The following is a 24,398-nucleotide window of genomic DNA, read 5'->3' as shown; positions in this document are numbered from 1 at the left end:
TCGGGAGATGTCTTATGGAAAAGGATTCCCATCTCATGACCAGCTGTGGTGATAAAAACCCTTCTGGGTCAGTCAGGGCCGACCGGGATGCTTTCAGCAAGAAGCAATGCTCATTTGTTGTGCTCACTTGTGAGTGATGAAGGCCACACCAAGGCCATGCCAGCCAGGTAGGATGTGAAACAAAACGTGTCAGCATTTGTCCCTTCAGGAGAGCATCCCTGGAACAGCAGAGAGCCAGTGAACAAAGGCTGTCCGTAACAGAGCACCCAGCTCTGATGGATGGGGCAGCTGCACACAGGGGCACAGAACTGTCTGCAGCCTTAGCAGAAGTGAGCTGCTGCTCCTGAACTTCTGGGAAAGTTTGGGCTCAGTATTATTGCTCGGGTTATTTTCTGTTCCAGGATTCTTCCTCTGCTTGCTACAGTGGCATTATAAATTCATGCATATATTTTTTCTCCTGGAAAAAATGCGAAACTCATGCTCTAATCTAGAAATAGTAAAGTGCTGCAGGGTTAAGTGCTGGAGTTCATTGGAAAATCTACTTGCTTTAGTGGGAAAGGTTTTCTTTTTTTTTTCTTTTTTTTTCTTTCTTTTTTTTTTTTTTTTTATTTTATAAAAAAAAAAAAAATTTGGAAAGTGTATTTTAAATATGAAGACCTGAGAGCTGTGTGAGCTGAGGTTGGGATCGGCACAGTGGAAGCCCAGGTGCTCTTAGAACAGCCTCCAGTGTGCATGTGGACCCACAGGGGAGGCTGTTAAATTGAATAATTCAGTTCTTTTATTTAATTATCTTACTTTCCAGTTACACTGAAGATATTCTGGCTGCAGCAGTGGAGCGAGAGATGGACTGCGCCCGAATATTTCTAACCAGAGTTCAATGTGATCTCAAATTGAATTCATATTGCTGCTGGTAAGGATCTTATGGGTCCCTTTTATTTGGGGGCATGTAACTAAAGATGTTCAGCATGTTCCTCAGTGGGTGCCAGAAAGCTTATTTTCAGAAGTATTTGAGGCTCAGGGAAAGTCAACGGCAGCTATATTTACCCTGAAGTCTGTGCAACTGCTGTCAAAATCGAGCCATGTTCTTTTTGTAGGAATAACCATGAGAAGAAAACAGCATTTGGAGGAAGGACCAGGCACCATACATGTGATTTATCTGACATAGAATGACACAGATGTCTTAAATGGGGTCCCAAAGGCCACCTGAGATTTTACCTTGAATGCTGCTGTCGGGAAAGGAAACTTTAGCTCTTGGTGCTGTTGGTAAGCATTGTTTCTACAGAAACTCCCTCCCTTAGTTGGCAAGTGGCCTTGCTCTGGTGGGAGCTGGGTCTGGGGGTCGTGCCACTGTCTGCTGACATGATCCAATTTATTCTTATGTGGAAATGCAAATCTTGGCCCTTCGATCATGTGAGCCATAAAAGAGGGAAGCGCCTCTTTGTTTTATTTGAAAAAAGTTGGAACTAACCAGACCTGTTCGTTACAAAATAGTGACAGCAGAGCTTCCTTAAATCGAACAGAGTCTCATTCTGCTGTTGGACCGTCCCATGGTGTGCTGTGTTCACACCACTTCTGCTCAGGGGGAGTCCTCTGCCAGCTCAGACCGTGAGCAGCTCTCCAGGGAGCACAACAGTGGAGCTCAGGGACCAGCGAGGGAATGGGTTTCTGTGCTTTTGGGTTGCACCACAGGAAGAGGAGAAATTACCCAGAGAGAGGAGGGGAGCAGCAGCCGGCCAGCAACAGGCAGAGCAGCTGGGCCCTCATGGCCATGACTCCATGTCACTGTGCCCCACCACGGTGCCCCTCAGTGCCACATCTCCCCTTTCTGGGCAGGCAGCCAGCTCAGTGCTGAAGGCAGGCAGGCTTCAGCCAAAGCTCTGCTGTGGGGATCATGGGGCTGTGGCAGCTCTGCAGGGAACCCCATGGCTTTGGGACCCCTCTGGGCAGGAGCAAAGGACCATGAAACCCAGCAAAAGTGGGGGAGTGCAGCTGGATGCACACCAGAGTCTGATGCGTGGAGGAGCTCCAAGCACCTTAAAGTTGGCATTTTGCCTGTCCCAAATGCCAGCTGTTTCTACAGGTCACATTTGGTGTGACTTATCGTAGGTTTGGCTGTTCCACACTTGTCAAGCAGTGAGCAAGGTCTGTGGCAGCAGCCAGGCTCAGCAGCAGCCCAGCCGCTGCTTCAGCACAGGTTGGTTAGCTTGCAGCCTGAGGCAAACCTGAAATCATTAACAGCCCATTTGCTGGGCTAATGATTCTTTTTTTACTAGATGTATAATTTAATATATGGTAACTTTCATGCTTAATTACACTCTTCAAAGCTTCTTTTGAAGGAATTTATTTTTCTGCATGCATTTATTAAAAGGTGTTGGGAATGGCTGGCTTGCTTCCCTGATATTCTGCTTTAAAAAACAGATCATTTCTTTAAGTAGATTTTACTTGAGATACGGGTATTTCCTCCTCTGCAACTTGCAATATTTTTAACCCTCAATGCTGAAAAAAACAAGGGTGAGCTATCAAGATGTTACAAACAGCACTGTTCTGTGCCCTACTGCAACCTGCCCCGTTGTTCTGCACGAGGCGCAGGCCCAAACCCTTCCAGCACAATGCAAGGCTTGAGCTCAGCAGCCTGGCCCCATTCCAGCCCATGTCTGACTCAGCAGTGAGTGCCCCTGCTCTGTAACCTCAGTGGGAGCACAGACAGGCTCCTGTAAGTGCTGTTAATCCCACGTGCCGTTGGCATGTGGTGCTTGTAAGGCTTGCTGGGATCAGTTCGGATGAAAGAGGCGTTGCATGTAAGATGTTTTCCACTGGCATCCCAAATCCATTACTGTATCAATGAAAGGATGGTGTGACTTTGTCGATCGTGACGCTTTTTTTGAGCTAGGCAGCTGACTGAGGGGATGGTGATGAATTCAGGTTTCTTTCTGTGAGCTCTACTGTCCCCTTCATGGAGATTAAAAGTTTCCCAGTGCTGTTTTCAGCTCTGCAGAGCAAGTAAAAGATAATCTCCTGCTTGGATATCCTCGTGCTACTGCGATCCACTAATAGGATCACCATCCAGTTTTGACTTAACAGGCACCGGGAGAGGATAATCCTGTTTATTCGGTCATCCAAAGCACTGATGATGATCTGAGATAATCGGTGGCTGAGAGCAGCGAGGAGGGATGCGCGAGGTCCTCCATGCCTGGATGGATGAGTCAGATGCTCAGCACTGCAGCCCCAATGCGATGTGGAGAAAGCCCCAACCATCCTCACTAAGAAGACAGAAACCAACCAGGTAAAAGAAGAGCATTTCCTAGGGTCTGTGCCAGACGTTTTGCTTGTAACATTCACTCTTTTACAGCTGACACGTGAGCTGCGGATTAACATCAAATTGTGCTGTTGACTTGTGAGCCTTGTTCTGTGACCTGAGGGCTGTCCCCACCCACATAACAGGTTTGTGGTTTATGGCTTGGTAAGCCAGCAGCAGCAGGTTGCCCACCAGCCCTTATGCACCATAGTGAGGGGTCGAGCCCAACTCCTCACCACAGCTACACTTGTAAGTATTGAACACATGCACAGTGATTCATGGGTCCCAGTGCGGTGCTTGCTTCAATTAATATTTTATAAGGTGCTGGCTATATTTAACTTTCCAAACTTGAATGGACATGGAGATGTGATCCAAATCAGAATGTTGTTATGTTCTTACATTTTAAAACCAAAAAGTGCTTTTCTCTCCCTGCTGCCAGGTGTTTGGGGCCCTGAAGGTGCGATTTTCATGTGTGGCTGTTTGATGAGCCCTGAAGGGCAGAATTCTTGCTCTCCAACCTTCCTTCCTCTGCACCCGAAGAGTCAGCACTGAACACTGTGCTCCTCCTGACGGTGCTTCAGGGCTCCTCGTGCAGAGCTCCATGCTGCAGCACAGCCCTAAAGGCAAAGGCACATCTGTGCTGAAGGCACCGCTGCTGCACTCCAGCCCCCAGATTGAAGTAGTGGCTGCACTGCTCCAAAGGCACCACGTGTGTTGTGCATGTAGCACCATTTCCGTATTGGTGTTGGAAAGAAAGAAGAGGTGTTGTATGCTGGCTGCAGACAGCTGCGGCTCTGAGAATCCCTTCTAAAGAGACAGCAAGAGTTACCCAGAATGAGCAAGGCTTCTGGCACTCGCTCAAGGATTACAGAGGTTTTGCAGGGTGACAGCAGTTCTGCAATCAGCCCGCAGGGAGCAGCAGAGCGGTACCGGGCTGCTTTCCTCCCGGAGCCCCTCGGGGCTGGCAGCGCCTAGCGATGCATCTGCAGAACCCCAGGAGGGAGTGCGCGTCCCCACCGCCCTGAGGGCATCACGCCGTGCCGCAGCGGGGCTGTCCTGCGGCAGCATCCGAGCAGGGCGAGATCTCATGTGACAGCCGCTGCCCTGCACAGCAGCAGCATGGGACCAGCAGGAGAGCACTGGCTGTGTGGCTTCACAAGGTGGGAACCACTGAAGAAAAACTGTTTCTCAGTACTTAGGTCTGTCTGGATTGAATCCTGTGCAGAGGGTAGAGAACAAACTCATGAATTCGCCTTCATGTTAATATAAAATAGCTTTATAATGCTGGGGAGATCTGGATCCACTCCAGCGTGGTTTTTCTTGCATGTCTGGTTTTTGCATTGCTTTCCACTTACTATTTGTTATCCATTTTCTGTTGTTTCGGTGTCGTTTCTCCTTTCCAAGTTTGAAATATAGCATGAAGTTACAGAATTTGGCCTGTGGCAGCTTGATGAGCATGTTTGTTTGTTTCAACTAAATCTTTTCCTTTCCAATTCTGTTTTCAATGCCACGGAAATGTTCCCTTAATCCCAAGGTTTTGTTGGCCATCATTGGTGACGAAGTGTGCAGGATCAGCAGTGACCCTTCTCAGGAAGTGTCCTCAGCACAGGGATGGCTTTGGGAGGGCACATGGGGGCGGCAGAAGGTGACAAACCAGGGTTTTTTTTTCTCAATGATTTGGAAAGCTTATTTTTCTTTGAAATGCGTTCTGCAGTGTAAGCATGAGGCAGAACTGACAGCCCCACCTGCACTCACATCTTGCTGATCCTGATGCCTGCATCTGGTGAGTTTCCATTCTTCCCCTGTGCTCACGGTGGGGAACGGGCCTTAATGCAACCCCACTGTCCCGTTGCACAAAGCAGACAGCTGGGTGCCTGACTGTGTTGCTACAACAAGTGTTTTCCTGTTGTCCAAAGTTCAACTCAATGAGAAGGTCGAGCTTGTTTCAGGCTGACTATCGGTGCAGTGAGTGATAAGAGAGGAGATGGCTCCGGAAGCACATTCCAGGTGCTGGAGCAGAGCACACCCAGCTGTGGAAGGGCTGCAGACAGCACTGATACTGGAACCTGCGTCTGCTCTCAAGCTGAGGTTAGCTGGTGGCAATTCTTGACAAATTCTGTAAGAGAAAACTGGGCCCTGGTGGACAGGGTTGTGGATAATTCTCCTGCCCAGGGCCAGTCCAGAGTTCAGTCCTGGTGTCTTGAATTTAGGGAGGTGTTTGGTCAGGTGGTGGAATGGCCCTGGGAGAGGGGAATGTGATTTTTCTGAGCGGAAAGATATCTACTGCAAAGCGCACAACAGGAGGCTGGGTTTGTCACTGTGTGCTCACAGCACAGCGGGGGGCTGCTGCAGCAGGGCTGGACAGCATCATCTCTGCTGTGAAAAGGGTGGCTGGGGAAAACTGTGCATTACTGCTGGGGAAGTCAGAACTGCAGCACTTGAGCAATGTGATGACAGTGCTTTAGAAGAACAAGCAAAAAAAAATAAATTAAAAAAAGGAGAAGGGACGAGGACTTCTTGTAATAGGCCTCTTCTGTTTGCAGTAAGGTGGGGGACATTTGCCAGGGAGTTAGAAAGCCCATCAGAATGGCCGTGGCCCACAGCCATGCTTTCACAAGCTTGCAAGGGATGGATTTTTTACATTTACTTTTTTCTGTCAAAGGCAGCATTCTCCAGGGGCCAGCTACAGAAAAACCTCTCCCCCCTTCTTGGCAGAAATCCCCCTTACTTACACAGCGAGGGCTCCCTCAGCTCCAGCTCTCATGTGCTCAACATACCCAGGGCCAAAGGAGCATCTCTGGACTCAAGGCTGAAGCTGATATTTTTTTCTTGTGTGGAAAACACAGGAGTAGTTCTGTGTGCTGACGCACAAGCACATCATCCCAGCACATCACCCTAGCTGGGGGTGAGCCGACTCCGCACGACCCTCAGAAATCTCATCTGCTCTGCTTTTCACTCACCTTCATCTCCACTGCTGGCAAAACCAGCAGCAACAAAGAACAGTTTTTGTTCTGATCTGATTCACGAAACCAGATGTGCTTGTGCTTTTTTTGAGCTCATTTGAATGCAGGCGATGCACTTCTGGTTTTGCAGAATCATCAGTTAGCAGATGTCTTTTGAATTGTAGCTCTTAATTCAGAGGTTAAAGCTACATCAAAACACTCACGGATAAGAATTTATATTGCATTTAAGGTACAGTGGGCTTTTCTCCATCTTTTTCCACTGAAAATTATCTCATGGAAATTTTTTGGCTTCTAAACAATTTGTCGCTTGTCTCCCAAAGACCTTTCAGTCCCCCATTTGCAGATCAATGCTGCTTAATAATCAGGGGATTGGGGGATGGAGGCATAGGGCAGAGGAGGGCAGGTGCGGCTGGGGCTGCACTTCTGCATCTGCCCCATAGAGTCCCATCCAGGCCTCCTGCAGGGCTGTCTGGGGCAGATCAGCCCCACACCATACTTGGGAGATGTCTGGAGGTAGACTTGAGATCCACTGAAAAAGTCTGACATGCTGAAGATGAGGAAGAGCCATTCTCAGTATCCATGCAAACTTTGGACATGGGGAGGCTAGACAGGGGCACGGCACGAGTAACCTGACAACAGCTGTTGAGTTAAAAAGTCACAATAATTAAGAAGAGGAAGACAGAGGGGAGCTCTGAAGCACTATGGGGCTGCAGCTGTGCTGGTGTCAGTCAGTGCCGCCAGCTCCCATCCCACAGCCAGCACGGTGCGCCCCGAGCAGTGCTGCCCATTGCTTTGGGCCCTTATCTTCCACTGGATTTTTGTTGTTGCTGTTTTCATTCGGTTATTTTTTCCCCTTTTGTCATAGGACCAACCCAGAATAGAATCATGAGGTCGGTGTTTATAACTTCCCAAACCATCTATATGCTGTTTTTAGTGCTGACGCTGTGCATGAAAGGCCGTGTCACCACCATGCTCATGTTTCCGTGTGACTCTGGGGCTGTTTTGTCCCATTTCATAACCAGTAAGTGAAGTGAGTCTGACAGCCTCGGTTTTGGGCCTCACTTGTTGGTTCCCATGCTGCAGATAGGCTCGATTAGCAATAAATTCCTGCCAGGAGAATTACAGTTCAGGCTCAAAATGTGCTGGTGTTCTGTGTGAAGTTTTCTTGACCAAAGTAAGCTGGAGCCGGTTGGAAGCGTGACGTTTGGAGTGCACTATTTATCTCTTCATTCTGACCAAAAATACATAGAGTGGAAATACGCCTTATTTGCATCGGAGCAGAGAACAGTTGAGCTCCTCCAAAGAGAAGTGTAAACACAGCATTTTAAATGTCCCGGGTTGTTTGTTTGTTTAATTCTGTGTCTAGCTGATATATGAAGCTTTAAAGAAAAAAAACGAATGGTTTTCAACCACAGGAAAGCTTATTTAGTTGGTAGTAAGAACACCATGATACTCTTGTAGCATTCATTGCCAGCTCCAAGCCCTGGATGCAGAGGAGCTGTGAGTTTACCACAGCCACCTTCAGGGTGCATAGCAGTTGCACATCCTGCATCCCAGCTCATGCAGAGCTGCTGCTGTCAGTGTGAGATCCCACCCCGTCCCGTCGGCTCCGCTATTTATTGCAGCTCCATCTGTGCCTGCTGAGTTCTTCTCCTCCCCCCTGGGCACCAGCACGAGGAGCTGTTTTTAGATGATGTTTTCAGTCGGAGTTTCGAGCGGGATGAGCTGGCTCAGCCCAGAGGAGAACAGCATGTGAAACACAGCGGGGTCAGACAAGGACCAGCACCCTGGGCTGCCACTGCTGGGCCCTGCAGCTGAGCCAAGCCTTGGTGTCCATAGGCACTGACATCAGATGTCGACTCGCAGTGCTTTGTGTCCATTAGGCTGACTTTGTTCTCCCATCTCATTCTGCCTCTGCTCTCGTTTTCCAGAAACAGGCTTTGGAGGGCTTTCTTGGTGGGAAACAGTTGCTGCGTTTGTGCTTTGGATCTGAAGGGACCCTGGGCCTGACCTCTGGTATATGGCATGGAGTGTTGGATTTCATGCACTTAACTCCCACTGTCTGTCCAAGAACTTCTGGCTGACCACAGCGCTTCCCTAAGGGAAAAAAAGCAAACAGACCACCCCTGATTTTGCAGTAAGCTCAGTGTTGCAGAAATGCTTCTTATTCCCATTGACATGCTGGGAGCAAGGAGTCCCAGGGGTTTCCAAGAAAACTCTTGGACAAACAGCTGTGGCCCTGGCTTCCTGCTGCCCTGTGCCCCCTCACTGCTCACAGCTCTCCTGCCCCTGTGCTGGGCTGCATTTTTTCCTCCCCTTTCCCTTACATTTGGTCTTTTTGAGATGAAATTTCATTTCTGGTCTATGATTCTTAAAGGCCACAAGTAAGGATCATTGTTCCAAGCATCTTCTTGCCCTACCTGTAACAAACAATGAGGGAAAGCTAATGGAAGCCTTTAAAGCATAAATATTTTATTTATTCATTTTTTTACAATGATCAGTACCCTTTTATGGTACAATTTTGTTCTTTTGGGTTAGGGAGATGTTACATAGGCTGAGGAGGCATAGGGAGGAAGACAGACCCATGTGGGGTAAGGAAGGGGCAGCCTGGAAGCAGGGCTCAATGAACCCATCTCAGCAGCAGTCAGACCATGCCTACACTTAGGTGGGAAAGTGCCAGCTCAGAGCAACCAGCATACTTCACCTATTCATTCCCCATTTTGTTCTTGCAGTACCCAGATATTTTCCATTCTCCCAGAATATTATGTCAAATGAATGATTTCCCATCTAATGATGGGAATACAGCCAGGGAGAATTGGGACAGACCCACCTGCAGCAATGGAGAACTGGGGGATTGATGTGGGGTACACAAAGGCCTGCAAAGGCTCAGCATGTGGGATGCCTTTCCAACATGACACAGATATTCTAGAGATTATCTGCTAAAACCTCCATGGTCAAGGCCTTAATGACTCCTTAAAAGTGGCCAGATGCTTGCTTGTTATTAATCACCTATTCCCAGCTTTACTCATTAATGAGTTTCTTGCTAACAGCTGCCTTATCACCCAGAGCTGAGATACCTGGTGCAGTGTGCTGCCACAGGGCTTGAGGAAACACAGCGCATTGCCTTCGTGCTGCTGACTCAGGCTGAGTCAAATGGTCAGCCTGGAACCAAGGAAGAAGGTGTTTCTTTCACCTCTTGCTGTTTGACCACCATTCTGCTGTGCCAGGACTGTGCTGCCTACACTCACCTGGATGGAGGTCCTCAGTGCATCTGAGGAGAGCACACAGCCCCGCACATCCATCTGCTGTAATCACAGCTCCCTGGAGGAAAGAGTTTGGAAATGGTATTTCGAGTTGTTGATTGAGATTTTTACGGATTTATTACCTGTTGGGTTTCCTTTTGTTCCCTCTTTGGCTGCCAGCTCCCCCTCCATCTGCCACCACTGAAATCCACCTCCCCTTATCTCAGCACAGTTTGCTCCACCTCTTGCCCATTTTCATTTTATTGCCTCGCTAATCTCAGCCTCCTGCTTTTCCTAACACCACTCCCCCCTCCCCATCTGTGGCAATTAAATCACTGCTCCTTTTGTTCGGTGCCACTCAAAATTCCCTCGTTTCACTCAGCCTTTGGGATGCTTCCAGGCACTTTTGCTGTTGTCACACACATCCGTTTTCCTGGCACAAAAAGGCCCGTCAGCATCTGATGGGAGCTTTAGCAAGCCCTCATTCCAACCAGCTCTGAGACAGCCTGAATGTGAAATGGAGCTGAGCTCAGCCCCCGACGTGCACAGTGTACCAGAGGTGGCTGTGGGACTGCTGCAGGAACACCATGGGAGCACAAGGCAGCCCCACAGGGCACAGCTGGCACCTGAGCATCAGGCAAACAAAGCCCCAACTCCTGCTCCATCTGAGAGAGAATTTCCCCCATGTACGCAGAGACGGATGCACTGCAGGAAGCCATAACATGTACACAAGTCCATGAGCCTGTGACTTACTCTAAATGTCCAGATGAGATCTATAGAGAAAAGCAAAGGTTACAGATTGCATGAAACAGACAGAAACTAAAACACAACCAAAATATTGCAAGATTTGATAGAAATAGGACAGAAACAAACCCGGCAAAGAGAGTCACCAAAATTGTTAATAAAAAAAAAAAAAACACCACAACCTCAGGAGAACAAGACTCTTAGCTCTAATGATGCCCAGACTTTGAAGTGGTTTTGCATGTACTGGGGTGATGTATTGGTGCACTCAGAACCCAGAGGCCTTCAGTGCTCATGGCCTCAGAGCTCCCTCATCACAGCTCACCTGCTGAGCACCAACACTGCTGCTGTTCAGCTTAATGGTTTGCTTTTAACCTCTGCTGTTATCTCTTGCCTTAATTCTCAATTATCAATGCCAACCATGATGCATTTGCTGTATCTCCCCTTGCTACTTTTATCTGCCAACATGTTTTAAATAAGTTTAGAGAGTACAAGAGCTTAAAAAAAAAAAAAAAAAAAAAAAAAAAAAAAAGCAGCCAGCTGAAGATAAAAGCCAGCAGCACACTTTTAAAAATAGAGCAGCCCTGCAAGAGGTGCTGAGTAAATGGGTGCACAGGAGAGAGCAGAGCAGGCTGCAGAGGCATTGTTTAAACTGAAGGTAAATAAGTGGCAGGGGGAGCTGCAGTTCATTTTGTTCCCTTACGTGTTGGTCAGATAATGCAACATATCTCCAGGCAAGCAGCCGGGTGCTAAAAATGGATGCAGCTCTTGGGTTTCACTGGGTGACACACAGGCTGTGGTGCTCAGACTGATTCTCCTCTGAAGCATCAGCAGAAACAGAAGAAGCATGTGCCAGAGCTGCACACACAAGCACTGGGCATTTCAGAGCTGCAGCACTGCTCAGGTGGCAGCACCAGGACTGGGGAAGGTGCCTTCTGCATTGAAGGATGCCCATCTTTGGGATGGCAGCTGGAGCAGAAGGGCTGTGTGCAGACCCCTGAAGTCAGGCATCCTCTTGTTGAAGCCTTTCTGCTCTGGTTGACCTGTGAAAGCTGTGATATTTTTTTGGTGATGGTTGCACTTGGTCAGCAATTTAGGTTTGAAGCAACCCATCTACTGAGTAACTTCACAGAAGCAGAGTTTAGACTTGAAGTTAGTTTAATATAATAAAACAATTGTCTTGAAAACCTCCTTGGCATTTTAATGGTGTTTTTCTTTGGACTAAATATACACTAGAAGTTGAGAGGCTGTGTAAACCTAGCAGGGAATAAAAGGAACAGAGAGGAGGATTTGAAGGCCATGTCCAAACCCCAAGTATTAGCATGTGAGCAACCAGCTCCTGGGGGCAGGAACACCCACAGCACCCCATCCTAGGAGACACACCTTTTAATTTGTTATTTCTCTTTGTTTCCTCTCACCTGGGTTTGCTCAGCTCAGCTCAGAGACAGATGAGTGTTTGACCCTCAGTGCTGTGGCAGTGATTCTGCAGCTCTGTGTCTTCCCTGCTCACTGGGAGACCATGCTTGAATTGAGTACTTACTGGCATGGAGATTTCTCTTGGCTAGATCTTCTCAGATTGTCCTGTCCTATGAAGAACAAATTCAGGAGAGGAAGGACAGAATTGCTCCTTAGCCAAAGCATGGCAATCAATTGTTTTCCCATTCCTGCAGCCTATTACAGTAATCTATTCTGAAGAGGCACCTCCTGGGAATAGAGCATTCCCCCTAGCGTTGGTGCCTGTTGGGCAAATTATTGCCTACAAAGTTAGCTATTGTAATGCTATAATATTTGCTGACAAAGAATACAGCAATAATAGCAAAGTGGCACAATTCTAGGCTGCAGCAAATGAGAACAAGCCCAACAACAACAACAACTATTGATGCAGAAACAAAAGAAAGAAAACTATTTACCTTCAAAAGACCTCAGATACACAGGAACCTCCAAAGAGAGATACCCACATCTCCATTGCCAGCCCTTAAATGAGGACTGAAAGGGGTGGATCCTGGCTCCAGCCCTTCCATCACTCAGATGCACTGCTTACACCTGTGCTCTCCTGTGTTGGCCCCACCTTCCCACCAGGTGCTCCATCACTGCTTCAGGCCCTGACTCAGCATTGCTGCTACAGCTGTAAAAAACGAGCTGTGATAGATGGATGTAATGAATTGTGCAGAATCATTACATTTGAGGAACAGCACGCTAAATGTTTTGGTCAGAATGGAAAACAGCAGTATGCATTTTGCTGTTGTTCTGCTTTCATTTCTAGATGTTGGGAAGTAAATCAACACAGCCTGAGTTTGTAAGGTCTGGGATGCATGGCTGTGTGGTGTTTTATCTGCCTTCTAAAGGAGCACAGCTCCTCTGGGTTCCGTCCATTTGTGATTTGCACCCATTATTGAGAATAAACAAAACTTTTCCTTAGGTGCAAGAGAACAAAACATGTAGTCCCAGAACTGGGCGTTACCCAGCAGTTCTGACTGAGGCACAGCACTCGTGTAGGGAATTCCTGGTGTGGTGAGATCTGAGAGCCCTCTCTGTCTGCTGGAGGTGTGTGCTGGAGCCAGCCCTGCTGTGGCTGTGTGAGAACACTGCTTTTGCACCACTGCCAGAAGGCATCTGTGCATTCGTGGGACAGAGCTTACTGAGGACTAAAGATATCAACCTGTGTATAATATTGCTCCTAACTGCAAGTCAGAAACTGATGTCAGTTAGGACTAAATCAGTGCATTTCTCCAGATGTTTTCTCCTGATTGCAGCTCAGTGTGTTATGCTGCTCTTTCTGGTCTCTACTGATGCAATCAGAAGCAGATCCCATCTTGCTGAGTGCTATACAAGGCATCATTTAACACAAAGTGGAAATTTCTCCTTAGGGTGTGCAGTTTTCACAGGAGGCAGTCAGTGGAGTGACTGCTCACAGACCTGCCTGCATGCTTTCAGACATGAATTCATACGGAATATCTCGTGTGAAAGCCACTATTCTTGCTCCTGCCAAACTGCCAAGAAGACCCATACAATGATGTTAATTGTAAACCACAAGCTGGCTCTTATCTTTGAATTGTTTTTCTCCAACAATTTCAAGAAGAGCTCAGCATGTTCTCGGTAGGAGCTGATAGATGCTGAGCATTTCTGAAATCCTGCCAGCTGCATTTCGGTTCCTAAATGGGAACTGAGTGCTTGTGAGCATCTGATCCTAAGGGTGCATTTTGTAGCACTACAGCTCTCTCCGTCCCATTCCTTTCCTCTATTGCTTCCCACAGTGGCAATAACACCAGGAGCACCAGGCTGCTCAGGCCGTGACTGATGTCTCAGTTATTATGTTGTCTCAGGCCACACTGAAGGAATTAAATGACAGCAGTTACAGGCAGCTGCTGTTGGCATCCTGTCTGCACCATCACCAGGTCCCCACCATCGCCATCGGCAGCACGGATACAACTGAGATGGCTGTAATGGATTTTATATGTGTATGCTTGTATATAAAACATTTAATGCTTTCTTTTTCAGAGTATTTCACCTTGTGTTTCAGACTGCATACACTGTGGTTGTCGATGCTCAGCTTCAGGGTTCAGATTTCCTTCTAAGTCGGTTCTCGGGGCAGAATAGTGAGCATTTTTTAGTGCTTTATGGAACAGAGCAGAGGGGAAGACGGGCTTTTATCTGATGCTTTTCCAACAGATTTCATGCGTGGAAGGCATCTGCTTGGGCCCTGTGGGCTGACATCCCACAGGACTTGGCAGCAAGTGGGAGAGCCACATGTCATAAAATCTGGGGGGCCCACGCACTGTGGACAAAAGTATGGCAAAGAGTTTAAACATTACTGACTGCAGGGATGTTGGAGGGCTGGCTACAAGCGATTAGCATAGCGCTCTGGAATGCGGAGCCTCAATAGCCGCTCCAGAAAGATCTGCAGCCCCATTGACTTTTGCATTGTCAGTAGGAGCCCTTGCACTCCGGCTTTCGCCTGCCTGAATGGATGGACGTGCAGGGCAGCGTGTGCAGGGAGCGCAGAGCTCGCCGGGCTGCTGCTCACAGGGCAGCACACGCCGTGCCCCACGTGCTGCGGCCTTTGTGCAGAACATTCTGGTGGCTGACAGGGTCCTGGTGCACTGCCAACACCCCCACGAAAACCTTGATTGCGGTTCGGCCGTAACCTTGTTGCTTGTTTGCACCGGGCCCAAGCAATAAAGCTGCATTTGGCTGTGATGTGACGTCGCGTGCGCTCGGCTTGGGTGTCAGCGTGGGGTGCGGTGTTTGTGTTCTGCTGCCTGGGGTGGGAATGCACCCAGCAGGACCCAGCGTGTGTCTGTGCTCACATGCACTTCATTCGTTTCTTTTTCTGATTCCCTTTTTTTTTTTTTTTTTTTCCTTTCTGATTTCTAGACAGATAAAGTGCGGAATCAATGAATAATAAAGCTGAGAAGAAGGCCTGCCTGGTGTGATCACGTACATTTTTAGTTGAGGTGGGAAAAGAATGGGTTCATTCAAGCCCTCATTTAGGCCAGGGAATTCCCTAACTTTTGTCTAAATATGGCATGCAAGAGAGAGCACAGCAACGCAATACTTCACTGAGTATTGTTTAAAGGGTGTTTGGCACCGTTCAGCAAGTAGGATTCTTGTAAAAACATGGCACGAGGAGTTGTTTGACAGATTTTGACATAGCAAAGTCTTTACAAGAGATGGAAAAAAAAAAAAAAAAGAACAAAATAAAGAACAAAAAGAGAGAAACTACAGCGTACATAAAGCCAAAAGCATGCTCTGCCCAGGCAGGATGGAGAATAAAAGGGACCTAGCAACAACTCGCATGCTGTGCAGTGTGTGGGTCTGACGGCATTACAGATCAGTGACTCCAGTCGGGCAGTCGGGAGAGGTGATGATGAAGACATTGCTCCTGCCTGAACCCACTGACCAGAGTCCACCTCTGGATTTCCTGCTTGGATTGCCCCATCCTGTGCTGTCCTGATGCTGCACAGTGTTGCACCCTGCAGGCAGTGGCATCTCTCCAGCAGCTCTCGGGATGCACTGCCCAGTACCAAACACCCCTTGGTTTGGGTCGCTTCTCCCTTTTTGCAGAGCTCATGTTGACTTGCTGTGACTGTGGATCCCTTTTGCAGCAGGGAGCAATGATTTGTGTCTGGAGGAAAGCCCATCTCCTGGCAACACAGCCAGGCTCTCAGAGCACATCTCAGCAACGGAGTTTGTCTCCAAAATTCTTAGTCTGCTCTTGAAATACAGCCATTAGGTCTGTGTGTTCTGAGGGAGTGGAAGCTCATCTGGGATTTAGACCGCCTTTGGAGGCTTCAAGTGATCACAGAGTCACAGAACTGCAGAGGTTGGAAGGCACCTCTGGGCATCATCTCGTCCAACCCCCTGCTAAAGCAAGTTCCCAATGGTAGGTTGCAGTAGGCTGATGGCAGTCACAGATACCCAACAGGCTGTGGAGCCCATATAGTGAAAGTCTCAGCTCAGCCTTTGCTGTGCAAAGAGAAACCCTTCCCTGAACTGATCCCAAGCAGAGCATCCATGCTCAATGGATGGGTGTCTGGCTGGAGCTCCTGTCAGAATTAAGGCACGCTTTGCCAGGTTGTTGGTTGGTTGGATGGTGTCCTGCACTGTAACCCAGCATGACCAGACCAGTACCTCTGTAATTAGCACTTAACCTCAGGCAGTTCTGTAGTTCATTAAATGCAAGGGCTAGATTCTATTCTGCTGCACTGCTATCAGCCTAAGGTGAGTCAATGAGACTTTCTGATTTTGTACAGGTATTACTGAAAGCTGCTCCTGAGAGCTGCAAAGTTGTCTGGTATGGAATAGGAACTGGGATATCTAAAATGGTGATGCCAATGGCAATTCCCACATATATTCTAATATGTTGCCCATCAGATGCACCCAGTAGCAAAGCAACCAAGTCCAAGAGTTTCTGGGTCATCACAGCAAGACTGAGGAGAGAGTGAAGGCACAGGAGCACTCTCCCACCCCCTCTGAGCATTTTGGTTGATGCTGTTAATTGTAGAGGAGCTGCTGCAAATATTTCTGAAAGCAAATATTTGAAGTCCCCTTCCAGTAGAAAGTAAGTGGGAGAACCAACCAACTGCGTACTCACCTGGTTGTGGCAACAAAGCCAAGCCAGGGCTGAGAACAAATAGCAACAACGCTCAGCCACTGTGGCCAGCTTGTCCAAGCAGCAGAGCTGAGAGCAAACAGCTGCGGGGAAATGGACAAAGGCAGCACGGCTGGTGGGCAGAGGTGCCATGGTGCTCTGGGTTGGGGCTGCTGGCAGGAGCATGAGGGTGTGCCTGCCACTAATCAGCCCATGCTAATGCCATGCCAAAGCACCCTGCTTGCTCCCAGCTCCTCACAGGAGCAGCCAGCTGAGCTCCTTCCCAAGAGCAGGCTGACATGTAGTAGTTAAGCTCATGCCCAATAAACCCAAGACAGAGAAAGGGCCACAAGCTTTTAAGAGAAGCTTCTGGGCCGTTCCTACCACAGCTGTACACCCAGCAGAGGAAAGGAGTGGGGCTGTGGTCCCGAGTTGCCCCAGGAGGCTGCAGGCATTCTGTGTCATGAGCATCTCCATTTCACACCTCTGCTACCCACTGCAGAGTGAATGCTGCTAAGGAAACCAGGGCCACAGTCCCCTAATTGAAGGAAAGAGGGCGTTCTTTGTGCGCTCTGATTGGGCACACACACATCCCAATACCCATTGGCTGGCTCATATGCTTTTAGATGCCGGATTTTTTTTTTCTCTTTAGCTTTCTGAATATAAACTTAGGCTTCATCGAATGGAAATGATCTCATTACATTACAGATGAATTACAGATTCGCTTTTCTGGGAAACTAAACTCCTGGTGTAACCATGGGAAAGTCTCACCTTCCCTTTTTTATTTTCCTTTACCCAAGTCCCTATTGAAATCAGGTTGGCAGGCTAACAGCTCCACTAAGAGACAAAAGGCAGCCCTTTGTTACTATTAGCCTTTTTAATCTCGGGATTTGCTTACCAATCTTGTGATTTTGGGGACGTGGCGTGTGGATTTTGAATATCTAACGATATGAAACCAACTGCCATGCAGAAGGCAAGCCTGCTCATAACGCAGGGCCGGCATTCTACCAACACAGCGCTGCTTGTCCCACTGCCAGAACAAAAAACCCAGAAGTAAAGCCCAACAGTTAATTACAGCTCTACCTCTTGTTCCCTCTGAGCCACAACGCGCTCTGTACGCTCTCACTCTTTCTCTGCCTCTCACAAATCCTTTGCACGACTGGAAACCCGGCTCAGCGAACCCAACACAACAGGGCTGTAGTAGAGCAAGGAGGAACTTGGCTCCTCTTCAAAGGGACCTTTTATCGAGTGCTTGGTGCGATGTGACAAAGCAGGGACGTGTGCCATGGATGTGATGCTTCCCAAACTCCCCCTTCTACCTTGATTAAGCTTGGACACAGTTATCCCTGCCAGGGTGATGAACCCTAACAACGTGCATCTTGTTTACAGCTGCACTGAGCTCTTAATGAGTCTTCTTGTTTCTGACCAGGACAATGTACTTCCTCTCTATGCCCTGAATACAATCCCATTTAAAATATCAAGTTTGGAGTTTTTTGCTGCTAAAGCCACTGTAGTGAGCGAGCTGTGTTTGCATGCTGGCAGCCCAGCCTGCCCAACAGCTACACCTGGGCCCAAGCAGCCCTGCAAGCTCTTAATTTCACCAAAAAACTCCCATATTTTGGCAAAAAATATACTTGGAAAAACAACTTTGTTTTACCACTTCCCCAGTTACCTGTAGCAGTCACTTTAAGAGCTGCTGCATTTCACTAGTTTTCCTTGAAAATATCCTCTTTCTTTTCTCTTCTATGATTATTTTCTTCACAAGAACCAGGTTGGTTCCCACAGAAACCCAGAGAAACTTTCACAGGGAAAAAAGCACATCAGCACCCCATGAAATGTCCATGTTTGGCTTTGAATCTTGTCAGATTAGGTGGAGAAAACAATGTTGAGAATTTTCCAGTTCAATGACTGTGTGGTTTGGTGCTGTTGCTCTGCGGATTTGGTAGAATGCAATGGGGACGGGGGGGTTTCTCCCTGCTTTTCCAGCCTCTGCCCTATTTCTCATCCAGCTGGCCCCGTCCCACCGCTCTGTGCCAGGCAGCCGACTGCCTTCCTCCCCCTTGCTCTGCATAATCTTTTTTCCCTCTTTTTGTTGCTGACTTGGAGTGCTCTATTTCAGCTGCAGGAAAAATCGAGAGTATGACAGCCATGGAGCTGAATCCTTTGCTGAGGGCTCTCCTGTTACCTCTGCAGCCATTCCTAGAAGGTGGTAGGAAACCAGAGCCAACCCATGCCCCACTTTTTGGTGTGCATGCAGCACCCACCAGCTTTCTGCTGCCATGGTAAGCTCTGTGCTGGAATATCAGCCCACACTTGGCTCTGCTGTTTTAGGCTGCAATGGATAATTTCTAATCCCTCTATTCAGAGCGTTTGAAGGAACAGGAGGAGAAACATATGGCATATGCCACCTCCCAGGAGGTGTGGGGCTGTTGTCCTGGCAGCTGTTGGGGTAATCTCGTCCTTCTGTCTGTGTCCATGTCTGAAAGGTGTGCCTGGAGCACCTGGGCTGTACCTGCGAGCAGCAGACTCTGCTCTTGGGCAGGGCAGAGTGCAGGAGCCTGGGTGCTTGGAGGCTGCTTGGGCCAAAGAAAGCCCATTGTGAGATGTGTTTTTGATGGGCTGTCATTGCTCACTGGCCTGGCCCCATCCTGACCCCACTGCAGCCAACAGGAGTGGTGTCAGTGGGACAGCATCGCCTCTGCTTCCTTGGTTTGTTCCTCCCGGGCCCGTTCCGTCTATCCCAATCTCACTCTCTTGCTGCATCGCCCACTCTGGGCACCATCTGGTGGGGTTTGCTGTGTCTCATCTCACCAACTGTCGTTTGTCCTGTGGCTGTGGTGGAAACGCGCTCGCATTTTGCATCAAAGAACCCCTAAACCATTCACTCTGCGGGCCAGCCGGCCTGTCGGAGAGGAGCCAAGCTGTTGGCACTCAATAAGTGACGAGCATTAATAAAAGCATTACAGTGAGGTTAGTGCCTCATTAAAGTGATGCTAACGAACCGGCTGTCTTCCAGAAGTATGAAATTTTAACTAAGACTTCCTCCTTCTAATTTTATATATAATTAAATTGGTGTAGAGAGGCAATATTCACTTCTCCAGGCTGCTGCATTGGAAGCTGAGCCAAATTCACAGGAGTTGCTCTGGAAGTGTACCAGAGCTCGTGGGAGCAGCCTGCAGCCGTGCAAGGCACACAGGGCCAGGGTGCTGCAGCAGAGCTGTGGCTGTGCCCTCTGCCCCAGCACTGCCCAGATTTGCTGCAGGCTGCATCCACCTGAGCTGCACAAGTCCAGACCCACATCACGCTGTGCTCCGGCTCTGGAGCAGGAGCCCCAGCCCGCAGGCAGCAAGCCATTAGCTGGTAGAGATGTTGAAATCAAAGTATAGCAGCACATGTCTTGCTGCTTCTGTTCTTCGACAGATGTGCCAGGGAGGAAGTGTTCACACGGAGCCGAAGTGCCCTACATCACACGAGCAGCTTCCAAGCTTGGCTGGGCAGCTAGCACTGAGTGTGGGCTGGGAACTGCTGCATCTTGGCCAAGCATCTCCTACAGGGAGCAGCACAGATCTGCACCGGAGGGCTTTTGCTCTGAGCCCTCCCACAGCCTCCAGTGCCCCTGGGCCCGGCTCCAGGCCCCCAGCAGCCCCTGGCCGTGCACAGACCCGCAGAGCCCCCACGGCTCCATTGTGAGCAAATGAATTCTGCCCTGCACTGAGGAGTAGCTCTGCTCTCAGGAAGGCTTGGCGGCAGTAGTGAGGAAAGCAGCTGCTCCAAGATACACAGCCACCACCACCACCACCACCCCTTTTTTTTTTCTCTTTCGGCTGGTTTTAGCAGCAGAGTGTTCCCATGTGATGGGCATGTGAGCAACGGCTCTGCTGGGAGCATCTTGCTGGGCTGGCAGCCGAAGCTGCTGCATTCTGTCCATGTGTCCACAACTTCACAGCTTTTCTTCCTCCCCTCTGTCAGGTTTTTATTCTTGTGATCAACCTGAAGCAGATTCGGTCGTTGTGTTGTTAAAGGATGGTGTTTGGTGGATGAATTTTAGCATGTCCCCTCTTCTGACAAGGAGGGTATAGACTAAACCCAGTGGTTTTAATGGTAAACGTCACTTTCTTGAACGGAAACAACAAATAAATACTGTTTTGGCTCTGTTTAGAAGCTCGTCTTTATGGTCTGCCCAGGGGAAACGACGGTGTAACACTGAACTTAATGCCACACTGTTGCCTGATTCTCCACTTGTTGCAGTGGCTGCCAGAGCTGAGAGCAGCTGCAGGCTTCAGCTGAGGGCTCTCCCTGCTGCCTGCTGAAGCTCCTGGGCTGGAGGGGCTGCGTGTGCCACGCTGTCTCTGCCTGAGGCCACAAGCAGTCACCCGTCTGGGAGAGTTCACTTCTCACTGCAAAATTTCCTCCTCATCGCAGGCGTTATGGCATAGATTTTCTTGCAAAGGCGCCAGCTTTGCAAACAAGCACTATCCTCACTGCAGTGAAATTAATAGGGCGTCTGGGGCAAAGGTAAAACTAAAATACATAAGTAAATGTTTGCAGGATCAGGACCTTATTCAGCCATAAATCACGTATCACCAGCCAACAATGGAATTACCAAAGTATAAAATCCCATGTAAGCCAGTAAGATCGGCTCCAAACCTGCTATGAATTTGCTTTTTGTTTCCGTGCCAAGAATACATCTCTTCTAACTGCTGCAATCAGGTCTGGTCCTTTTTATTTTCTTTTAAGTGCTTTCGGGCACATTAATTTCCCGTCAGCAGCAGATAGGCACCGCCTGACCCTCCTTTCCTTGGGCATGTCCCTGCCTGCTTCACCCACGCTGAGCTGTCGCTATCAGCAGGGGTTTTTCTTTCCTTGTCTATTCTGTTGCTGCATTCCGTAAACAAAGGGACACTGGTGACGATCCCAAACTGTTCTTTTTTATTTGCCTGGGAACGGAGTCAACTATTTGTTGGTCTTTTGTTGCCTTTTTTTTTTTTTTCTTGTCTTTGTAAACTGGTGACCGGTTTAACGTCTTGCCCATACCTGTGCCATTGCAGCACTGATGCGGCGGGGCTTGTGAGCAGCTGGCACTGGGCAGGAGGAGGAAGCAGACAAGGCAGCGAGCTGCAGGTGGGAGGAATCAGATCAAACCTGAGGCCCAGGGCAGCGCCGTCCCAGGGCAAGGACGTTGTGCCTCAGAACGCTGTTGAAAATGGCCAGAAGGATCCTCATTCTGCCCTGTAGCAAATGCTACCTGTGGGCTGCAAAGATGCTCAAGAGGTCTAGAGGTCTGTGGAGGGATGATAGCATCTGCCCGATTACGGATTGTTGTTTTTAATTATGTAGCCATAATGACATGTAATTAAAAAAAGGATCTAATCTCGATGGAAACTCATTTCAAAATGAATAACTGCCTTCTCTCCCACCTTTCTTCCTTAGAATGCAATGTTTGGATGGCGCTGGGGCTCTGGTAGCATTTGTTTCCACCCACCTTCTCCAGTTTGCTCCATGAAAGCCCTTGGCTGAGCTCCTGCATGGGGCTGTGGGACAGCGATGGGAGGAGCTGGAGCTGGAGCTGGAGCTGGAGCTGGAGCTGGAGCTGGAGCTGGAGAATGGAGCAGGAGCCTCAGGAGTCGCTTGGGGCTGAAGAGCGAGGAGAAGCTCGTTTGTTATGCAAATATCTGCTTCGGCCTGGCCTGGCATAGGCAGTGGAAAGCTCTTGAATTATTTTAAGCAGAGGACAAAAGTTCTTTCCCTCCCCCAATCATCTTGGATCCTTGTTAAAACAAAACAAAACAGAAACCTCTGTGTGAACCATCTGAGGATGATCAGCGCTCTGCTTTCCTGGCAGGAGTGGTGTGGCCAGGAGAGCACAGGCACAGGGAAATAGAACAATTAAGACAAAAGAATGTATTGGAGGCAGACAGGCTTTATTTTGTTCTGATAACAGTAATAACGAAGCACCCTCCAGCCTTATCACCACCAGCATGCTAGGGGCAGGCAGGCCACTGGGGGACAGGGCCATCCCTGGGCCACCTGCAGGGAGGACACGGGGCAGCCATTCCAGGGAGCCACTTGGGATGGCTGGTTTTATGGCTGGTTTGGTGGGTGGCTGGGTTAGATGGCTGGTTTGGGTGCTTGAAACACAACTCAAGGAGCCACCCATGCGTGTCTTAGAGGACAGGGCCATCCCACCACGGCACGATGCGGGAGCAGGTGTGCATTTAATGGCTGCTGAGATACAGTGCTGCATTTCCATACAGCCCTGTGCTGCTGCTCGAATGGCTGCTGGCTGCTCTCAGGCCATGCATGGCACCCATAGGGGGGGACACACAGAGCTGCGGGGACGCACTCACAGGCAGGGCTGGATTTTGGGGATACTAGCACAGCAGAAGGGGCTGGAAGGACACAAGGTGTCTGTGCCCTGGATAAGAGTCCAGTAGCTGGCTCCCAGGATCACCCAAACACTGGGTGCTGTGGGCCAGCTGCAGTTTGGCCACTGAGAGAGGAGCTGGGTCTGCAGTGCAGCAGTGTGTGGGCCACATTTTCCTGTCTATGTGAGCTGCTTCATTTCCTAAATGCAGAAATTCTGAACTACACAAAGCAGCTGCTCTCATGGGCCTTTTAAAAAGTTAGAAAATTTGTGTGGGCATTGCAATGTTTATTTTCTTTGAAGGCATTTCTAACCTTCCATTAAGAAAGGTTAGATAGAAATTGAAACTCTGCCTTTAAAGATGACATGCTAGAAGCAGCACAGAAGCATAAGCAAATCAGGAGAGATTTGGAGCGTGTGCCTAAAATCCACTGTGGGGGGATACATTCTCTTAAAGCTTGTCAGTGCTGCTGCAAGCTCAAGGCCTGCGGTGCTGCACAATGCCCAGCTGGCACCACGGGGGTTAAGGCTGTGCGCCTGCAGCACAGAGCACTGGAGCTGTCCTGCCCAAGGCAGGATGCTGGCATCGTCCCCTCACTCTTCTCCCCGGTGTCACACAGCTGCCAGTGCACCCCAGCAAACACGACCCATTCTCCCTGAGCAGCGCTGGGAGCAGAGGGAGAGGGAAAAGGAGGCGACGGCAGCGAGGGGAAGGTTGAACTTTCATGCAGTGTTGTTTTTTGGTGCTGGAGACAGGCTGTGCATGGAGCAGGGCCCTCCTCCAGCTCCCCCACGCTTTGCTGGGGCTCTCCGCTTTGTTCCCTCGCCGGGGCTTTGGCCAAATTCTGTTCAGCCCGAGCCAAGGCAGCGCGGGCAGAGCAGGCGCGGAACTTCTGGCACAGGGACTGCGGGCACACCGAGGTGTGGAGGCAGGGCTTTGTCTTGCAGTGCCACGCAGTGCACCGTGCCACGAGGAGAGCGCGATGCCCGCTGCAGAAAGCGCTGCCTCCGCAGTTGCACGTGGCTGCTTCAGCTTGTAGGAGCAGAGCCTTCCCACGGGATGGTCCTGCCCAGAGCTGGGGAGGGCAGGAGGGGAAGGCAGCCCATGGAAAAGGCAGTGGCACAGACCCCTCAAATGTCACGCAGAGCTATTTTAAGATATTATCTTTCTGCCCTCTGGCAAAAATGTGCTTTGCAGCAGAGCTTATCGTGTGTGCAGTTTGGCACACAGGGGCTGTCCCAGGAGCCGAGCAGTGGCAGTGCAGAGCGGCGGCGCTCAGTGCTCCTGGTGCTAGGGCACAGTCCCAGTGCCCCGTGGGCATCCACAGATCCTGCACATCTCCAAGGGGGCTCTGCAGGTCCCCGTGCCCCTCACACCAATGAGGAACTCCTCTAATCAGCGTGTGAGCTCCACAGTTGGTTTTTGCCATTTGTTTTGGCAGTGCTAGCCAAGCACTGAGATTTTGGCTTTCTACCCCCATCAGAAGCCGGGCTGCCCATACCCACCCTGATGACAGCTGTGTGCTGTGCCCTGACCGGGCAGCATCCCAGTGAGGGTGGCAGCAGGGTGCTGTGCTGTGGGCACGCTGCATCCTACCCCCCCTGCACCTACACAAACCCCACAGCACTCTGGACACCCTGTGCATGTGCGTTATCACCGCCGCCCGCCCAGCTGCTGGGGTTGGAGATTACGGAGCTGCTC

The 24,398-nt window shown here is 49.5% G+C and overlaps 1 long non-coding RNA gene across 1 annotated transcript; it reads left to right on the top strand.

The window, feature by feature from the left end:
* The first annotated feature begins 2,945 nt into the window (after nucleotides 1-2,945).
* LOC122168838 lies at nucleotides 2,946-23,515 on the top strand. The gene is made up of 3 exons (XR_006171381.1): nucleotides 2,946-3,283; nucleotides 3,735-4,455; nucleotides 21,763-23,515. It is a non-coding gene; the product is annotated as an uncharacterized LOC122168838 (long non-coding RNA).
* Nucleotides 23,516-24,398: the final 883 nt, after the last annotated feature.

This window comes from Centrocercus urophasianus, unplaced genomic scaffold (genome assembly GCF_019232065.1).
Source record: "Centrocercus urophasianus isolate 14NV4802_14NV808 unplaced genomic scaffold, USGS_Curo_1.0 seq_46, whole genome shotgun sequence".
Classification (NCBI taxonomy): Eukaryota; Metazoa; Chordata; class Aves; order Galliformes; family Phasianidae; genus Centrocercus; species Centrocercus urophasianus.
Note: the sequence above shows the minus strand (reverse complement) of the source record. Positions and strands in the feature narration are given on the sequence as shown.